The sequence below is a fragment of the Tupaia chinensis genome, unplaced genomic scaffold (assembly GCF_000334495.1).
Source record: "Tupaia chinensis unplaced genomic scaffold, TupChi_1.0 Scaffold000704_1, whole genome shotgun sequence".
NCBI lineage: Eukaryota > Metazoa > Chordata > Mammalia > Scandentia > Tupaiidae > Tupaia > Tupaia belangeri.
This window is the reverse complement of record NW_006160227.1, coordinates 552,332-561,062: the sequence shown is the minus strand read 5'-3', so window position 1 is coordinate 561,062 and position 8,731 is coordinate 552,332.

The window sequence follows — 8,731 nt, the reverse complement described above, 5'->3', positions numbered from 1 at the left end:
ATAAACCCCCATCTCCAGCTTCTGCCCTTCGTTGTACTAAGTAGAAAAGGCAGAGATAGTTTGCCACAAACCAGCAGGGGTAGGATTCCTGGGGAGAGGTCATGGTGGTTTGCACTGTAATGGTGGGGACCCATGTGGACAGAGGAGCATGGAGGGAGGTAAAGGGGGACTTTCTGAGAACTTTTGAAGGTGAGGATGCAGACCAAGTCAGAAGGGATTCCAGGTATTTGGCCGACCACCCACAGGAACATGGGTTGTTATCCACAGGGGGGATTCTGGAGTAAGTACACCTCGTGGCTGCCTTCTCCAAGGGTGGCTGTGGTCTGTGCTTCCTCATGAGCCTCTGCAGCAGGTGTGTCCTGAGGACGAGATCTGGCCATGGCAGCTACAAGTATTTCCATGGAAAATGGGAGAGCACAGCTGTTCCAGGGGGACTGAGTCTGCCCTTGTGGTGACCTGCATGTTGGTACTGAGCACAGAACACAGAGCCCCTCCCAGGCCAGGCTTCAGGGCTTAGTATCTCTGCCTGTGCTCTGCCTTCTCCCCAGAACGCCCAGCCCCTTCTTCCCCTGACTCCTGCCCCAGGGTTATGTTCAGACCCCAAGATTCCATGTCTTGGGGCACCATAGCACTCTTGTGGGAGCCAGGCAGGGTGTCATTCTCACAACAAACCCTTAAGTGTTGAGTTTCAGATCACCTCCTCCAGGCCACCTGCCGCTGCACACTCCCACGTGGTCCAATCCCAGACCTGGTGGCCTGCTTTCTCTCTCTCTCTTTTTGTCTTGGACTTCAGGGACAGGAGGGAGCTGTCCTAGCTCAGCAACGAGCCCCTGCACATTTGTGTGCGTTCCAGCTCAAGTTTTCCCAGGTCCCTGACAGTTCCTCCCTGGGCTCTGACCACACACCCTCTCTCCTTCCAGGTCTAGTGCTGGACCGTGTATTCTTGTCACTTGTGCTCAGTCCTTTATCATTGCATGAATAATCCCCTGTCCTTGCCCACAGCTCAGGGAACTGCATCCAGGTGTCTTCACTGGCACCATCAGGATGAAAGGTTACCTGCCGGAACGTGCCTGACAGGTTAGGCAAGGCCCTTCTGTGTGCAGGTAAGTTAGGAATACTTTCTTATGTATCAATTGTGTCTGTAAATTGTTTATACGTATATTCTTTCCTCCTTTTTGAGAGAGAAAGCTGTTTTAATGCATCTTGCTGTATCCCCCTCTCCCTGCCAAACCTCCCTCTTAGCCAGGAACCCAGGCAGCTGCAGCCTTGCCCAGCGTGTTCAGGTTGGCCCGGGCCCTGCACCCTCAGGCAGTGGGGCTGTCCGTGTTCCTCCACAGCTGGGAATGTGCATCTTTACAACCCTGTGTCTCAGTTATTTTACATTTATTTTTACCTCAGACACTGACGTAACACCTAAAAGTGCCCACGTCTAGATGTGCTTCTGTGTGTGTGTGTGTGTGCGCGCGCGCTCCTGGCTCAGGTGGACCCCCTTCCCGCCCAGGCCCAAGATTAATGGAGCTTACTAAACTTCATTTGAGTAATAATTTAAACATTCAGATAGATTTAAATAACAAACATCTGACAACAGAAGTGGTTGAGAATAAAGTCTAAAGCTAACCAGTGGCATGATGGTTAAGGTGGCTGCATCCAATATGGCCAACTGCACAGTTCACGTGCCAGAGCCAGAGATGTGAAAACACACCAAGAACATGAGTGAACATGCCTCAGATCCCAAAGGGGAAATGAAGAAGGGATTGTGATGTGACCATCACTCCCAGGGGGTGCCTTGTTAAATTCACTCTGTCTTCTAAAGCTAACCAGTGGCATGATGGTTAAGGTGGCTGCATCCAATATGGCCAACTGCACAGTTCACGTGCCAGAGCCAGAGATGTGAAAACACACCAAGAACATGAGTGAACATGCCTCAGATCCCAAAGGGGAAATGAAGAAGGGATTGTGATGTGACCATCACTCCCAGGGGGTGCCTTGTTAAATTCACTCTGTCTCTTTCTGCGTGTACATACCCTTGGCAAATATATTTTTTAAAAATTGTTATGTAACTCTGGTTAAGGTTTTGTGTTACTTTTTATTAATCATTTAATTTTATTCCTTTCATTCATTCATTCCGTTTTTTTAAATTTGACCAGAGAGAGACATAGAGAGAGAGAGAGTGAGAAAGTAAGTCACCTGGTCTGGGACTTGAATCACGGTCATGTGGGAGAGTCTAGCACCTTAACCACCATGCCACCTGCTGGTTGCCTATTACTTTTATATTTATTTATTTTAAGAATTATTTATTTGTTTTATTTTTATTATTATTATTACTATTATTTTAATTTGGCCAGAGAGAGAGAGAGAGCAAGCTGCCAGGTCCAGAACTCGAACCGCAGCCAGCCATGTGCTTTCACCACACCACCTGCTGGCCCCGGGAGTGACAGTGACTGAAGCTTCTAAGGAAGCAAGCACGAGTGATGCAGGGTGCAGCGGAAGGCGGCCACCCGAGAGGACTGCACGAGGCACGCGATGCTGGTGGAGCCACTCGGCATGAGGGTCCTGTGCGCACTGCCTTGGTGACTAGCGCCCGGGCCCTCTGGGACAGTAAGCAAGGATAGTAAGCAGCATCTGGCAACAATGACACCCAAATTGTACCAAATTGACAGCAAACACATCTGCATTGGCAATTTTTAATGCTTCACTTGTGCAGAGCTGACACTAGTATCCGAAGGCACGGGAGGAGGGCAAGGCGGCTACCCGAGTGCAGGGTCGCAGTCTGGGCACACCACGACTGCCCCTTCTGCCTTGGGAGCATCGACAATGCAGAGCTGAACTAGATTTCAATCTTTATTACATTTCCACTGAGGACAGCACTCAAATGTCAGCTGAGCAAAAAAGACTACGGCCAGATAGCAAAGGTGCCCAGTCAGTCCCACCGTGGGTAGACGACCCGAGGGGAACAGCGCCAGCGAGTGGGGGCTTCAGGCACAAAGCAAGTTCTCGCTCAGTAAGTGGCCAGAGACCGGAGCAGTCACACGTACAGCTCTTAGAACGGGAACCTTTCATGCCATTTATTCTGAAAGTAAACATCATCTGCATATCAAGAATTGTAATTTTCAAAAATGGAATCAGGCCCGATTCAATAGCATTTATGACCTACTGATAAAAATTACAAAAATAAAAATGAAAATTCTTCTGTCCTTAAAAGAGATAGAAAACTATATTTTTTTCTGTAATATCACAAGAGAATCATCAGCATTTCATCCTTTTGACTCTTGAAATGTCATTTCTTCTTTTTGAGTCACGCCACTTTTAACATGGTAAAACCAGTTCAGTATGGTGATTTCTGCTAAGTGAAAGGATGCAGTATTTACTGAATAAAAGAGGATGATTAAGAAAAAGCTAAAGTTACCTCTAATGGGATCAGGCCCACCAGAGGGAAAGAGAGATAAAGACTGAGATTTTCTTAAAAACAAAATAACTCAATGATTTAAAACGTCCTATTCCTGATTGCTGATTTCAAAGTGCTATTAGAAACCCTGGTCGGTGGTGGGGAGAGGGAACAGAGTACCTGAAATCTGGTGGGACGGCAGGGCGCATTTCCAACTATGTTCATGTGAAGAACATTGGCCTGTTAGCTTTCTTTCTTATTTAAAACACTGACTGGCCAGGCTAAATCATATTAGCATGAAGGTAAAAACAGATTTCAACACAACACGTGGGAGTTTTCGTTCAAACATTCTTTTCCTTTCTTCAGGAGGTTTTCTCTCTTCTTCAGCTGTTCTAAGACGCTTCCCGTGTCTGTCACCTGGGAAGGATCAAGAGGGTCCCATTTCCCAGCTTCCTCCCAGAAGTGGGCAACACCCGACATGAAATGCACCAGATAGTTCTTGAGTTTCCACAGGCAGAGAAACTGTAACTTGGGATGCTCAGCCTCCATCAAGGATGACCCAAGGGCCTCCTCGGCTGGTATCACTGGTCCAGTGCTCTGACGTCCTTCTCCAGGTACTTCCTGGTAGGCAGAACACCAGTCACTCAGCTCCTTCCCTCTCCAGTGTATGTGTCGTCTCTTGACCGTTAAAACCACCACTGTCCCACAGACCAGCTCCACCCAGGGAAGTGCAGGCAACCCCAGGGCTTGCTTGAGGCTCTCAGCCATGAGATGCAGAGTGGCCCACAGCTGCACAGTGGCCCACAGCTGCCCCCGCAGCAGCCAGAGGTACCGTCTGACGGCAGACAGCAGGCCCTTCATGGCTGCCAAGGGCCCTTCAGCTCTGCCTCCAGTCGCCAGTGCTCTCTGGGCTGCAACTGACCACTCAGAGCCCTGCAGAGAGGTCTATCTCTGACATAAGTGGGTGCCTGGCAACTGGGGCCAGCAAACAATTAGACTGGGGGAGGGGAGGCCAACTGTGTCCCCAACCCTGTTGTGCCCAGTGCATGCACAGGAGGCGCTGTCACCTGGACCATGTGTGAGCCGATGGACACACTGACTACAGCCTGGATCGGATCCTCCCTGCACACCTGGCCATTCAGTAACCTAGTACATCAATCACTGTACTGCCGTGTCCCTTCTGTCCACACAGCCTGCCCAGGAACAGCTATAGGGTCCTCCCTGACTGAGGTCAGTGTCTTGACATGCAGTGTCCTCTGCACAGGACTTCCCTGTTCTCTGTTCACTTCTATGTAAAGGCCCAGGAGAAATGGAAACACACACTCACACAAAATCTCACACAGCAATATTCATAGAGGCATTACTCACGTAGACAGAAAGGTAGAGGGGCAGTAGGTGGCATGGTGGTTACCATACTGACCTTCCATATGGCCAACTGTGTCTCCAGTCCTGGTACTGGCAGCTTTGGTATCATACCGGGCCCGAGCATATGCATGCCTAGTACCCAGGAGAGGAATGGAAGGGAAGGGATTGCAGTGTCCAGTTCTCATGGGGGGTGAATTCTCACTTTCCTTTTCTCTCTCTCTCTCTCCCTGGTGAGCATATGTGCCCTATGACAATAGCCAAAAAAATAAATAAATAAAAAGTAGAAACAATGTAAATGTTCATCAACTGTTACATGGATAAAGGGAATATTGTGGAGGCCAGCAGATGGCATAGTAGTTAAGGCATTGGATTCTCACATGGTCAAATATGGTTTGAGTCCCAGATCTGGTGGTGTGAAACTCATCTTGGATGTGTGTGCATGCATGCCCAGAATCCCAAGAGGAGAAAGGAGAAGGGATTGTAGGTGGTGATTTCTTCCTTAATTTCTGTCTCTCTGTCTCTGCCTCTCCAGCAAGCTTACATACCCTATAACAAAAATCTCTCTGAAAAAAATTCTCAGGATAGCGTTTTTCTTTTAAGTAATGTTGCTTTGTGATAAAAAAAATTATTTTATTCATGATAGAGAATGATTGTGGCAGAAAGACGAGAGAGAGAAGCAGCGTCAACATGGTCTTCCCTGCCACAATCCTTTCTTCCAAGCCTGCATGTCTTCCAATTCTAGGGCTTTTATAGAGCTATGTGTCCTGCCTGGTTTCAGGCCAACCCAGAGATCCAAACCCAGTCAGCCATTGGCTTCCACCACTACACTTGGGTTTGCTACTGATTGTGCTACCAGGCTGGGCCATGAAGGCCTTTTTTAATTGTAGGAAGCAGAAGTCTAGCTCACAGACTCAGGGAATTGTTTGTGAGCTAACCGAAAGACTACATACTCCAAAGTTATTTATTGACTTCAGAATGGGAGAAGAAAATCATTAAAATCATTAAATCAGTGAGTCCGAGAGGCCATTTTTATGAGTCTATTATTATCACTATCTTAGGTCTCAGAAAGCAAACAATTACACAATGCCAAAGGCCACAATTGGCTACCTTATGATTGGCATATAGATCAGCCAATCATCGCTCACCAACGTGTATATAACCATGATCCCTGGCCCACGATAAATGGAAAAGCCTGAAGAGCAGTAACACTGTGTCGTCTCCATGCTGTTTGTCCCATCTCTCACTCCTTCCCTCAGGAAACCTGTTCGACTGTCCCATGGGCCGGGGCAAGTGGCACCCGAACTCAGACCTGCGTACAAAGGATCCAGTGAAGAGCTCCCGAGGAAGGCTCCAGTGCAGAGCAACCCAAAAATGCTGGTGGAAAACACAGAGGGACGAAGAGAAGACGTCCTGGTAAGTATTTACTTACGTTTTATTTTAAGTACGGGTAATAATGGGACAAAAGCTTAGTCAGTACAAAATATCCATTCAGAACTTAATAGAAGCCCCTTGCCATTATGGTTGCTAAGGGAGAGCAGATCATGCAAAATGATCAACCCCAGGAGGAGGCTATAGCCACCTCAGATCTAACCAAGGATTCTAAAATTGAAAAAGACCAGGGAAAGGATCTTATTTCCCTAGATAGTGAGGAAGAAGTTAAAAGACCCGAAAGCGAGACAAAACCCCAAAAATCTAAAAAGCTAAAAAAGAAAAACAACCTTAAGGCTCTACAAGAGCCAAAGAAAAATGAGTTATCAACTAGTTCAAAGGAGGAAATCCTAGAGGCCAAGGCTGATAAATATAATAACTCAAAATGGCCATCAGAAAAAGAAACTTTAGAAACAAAGACTGCCATGTGCAATAACCCAAAATGGCCTTCTGAACAAAAAACCTTTAGAAACAAAGACTGCCACGTGCAATAACCCAAAATGGCCGTCTGAAGAAGAAACTTCAGAAACGAAGCCAGGCAAGTACAATAATTCAAAATGGCCACTTTCCAAAAACAACGGCCATCTTACAACCTGGTCGCATCTGAACCACCTTTGATGCCGGTTATTGACCCTAGGGAAGATATTTTGAATAAAATAAAACAATTAAAAGAACAGATTCAATTAGAAAAAGAACACTGGGAACTAATATCACAATTAGAGAAACTAAAAACCAATACAGACAAAGAAACAAAACCAGTTCAGGGATCACATACGACAGATTTTGAGACATTCCCTGTTACAGAAACTACAGATTCCCAAGGACAGGTTTGGCGGCGTCACAACGGGCTTGACTTTAAAATGGTAAAAAGAAATTAAGGCAGCAGTCACCCAATATGGAGCTACTGCTCCATATACCTTAGCTATAGTTGAAGTTATCGCTGAGGGCTGGCTCACACCGTCTGATTGGCAAACATTAGCCCGAGCCACACTTTCAGGAGGAGATTACTTACTTTGGAAATCAGAATATGTAGAGGCTTGTTGGGAAACCGCCCGCTACCATCGCACAGACAGACTTTGTAAAACAACTGGCATATGAAAATGCTAACGCCTCTTGTCAGGCAGCCATTAGGCCACACAGAAAAAAGACAGACCTGACAGGGTACGTACGTCTGTGTTCAGAGATCGGATCAGCATATCAACAGGGATTGGTCATGGCCGCGGCCCTTCATGGGTACACTGTCCGCCACTTCCTTGACCACAATAATCAAGGTAATTGTTTTAAATGCGGTCACCCAGGACACATGGCAAAACAGTGTAAAACAAAAAAATATTAAAGATCAGAGACAGAATCAACCCCTTGAGTTATGCAGTAAGTGCCAGAGGGGATGTCATCCTGACAATGAGTGCAGGTCCAAAACAGATTTCCATGGCAGACCACTTATTTACTTTTCAGGGAAACGGGAACAGGGGCCAGCCCCAGGCCCCCAGACCCAAGCAAGTTTTGGGGGCGATGCAAACTGTTGCAACAAACAATCCATTTCAGACCTCTCCAGAGCGACTCCAGGAAGCGCAGGGCTGGACCTCTGTTCCACACCCACACGGTATTAACTCCTGAAGTGGGGGTACAGGCCTTGCCTACTGGAATCTTTGGCCCTTTACCTCCAAACACCTTTGCAATGCTCATAGGTCGTAGTAGTGCTACTATGGAGGGACATCAAATCTTTCCAGGAGTAATAGATAATGACTATGAGGGAGAAATAAAAATTATGGCTTCCTCTCCAAATTTAATCACAACTATTACAGCTGGAAAGTGCATAGCTCAACTCTTACTCCTTCCACTGCTTTCCACTCAAAATAACATCCAAACCTCTTCACGAGGTGAAAAAGGGTTTGGTTTCTCAGATGCCTATTGGTGTGTCCAAACAAATTTCTCCAGAGAAACCAATGCTTACTTTACTGATGGTTCCTCCAGCGGAACTGCTTCCTATTCTTTCTCTGATCAGTTACGTTTACCACTTCCTCAACATCAGCTCAGTTAGTTGAGCTGCAGGCAGTCATTGCAGTCTTCTCTGCTTTTCCTAAAGCACCTTTGGATTTATAGACAGATAGTGCTTATATTGCTATGTCTGTTCCACTTCTAGAAACCGCGGCACAAATTAAACAAGTTTCTCAGGCTGCACAGCTTTTCCGCCAACTACAGTCTCTCTTAGAAATCAAGAGCTATCCTTTTATATTGGCCATTTACGTGCACATACTGACCTGCCTGGTCCTCTGACTGAGGGCAATTGCCGCGCCGATCTTGCCACTAAACATTCCTTTCTTGCTTCTACATAAGCTGATAAAAATCTTTCAGACACCGTTGCTGCACCTAAGCTACACCATTTAAATACTCACACACTTCGCCTCAGGTTTAAAATTACTCGAGAACAGGCCCGACAAATTGTAAAACAATGTCCAGCCTGTCTTACCCTTTTTCCTACACCACATCTAGGTGTTAACCCTAGAGGCCTTATACCTAACACATTATGGCAGATGGACGTCACTCATATCA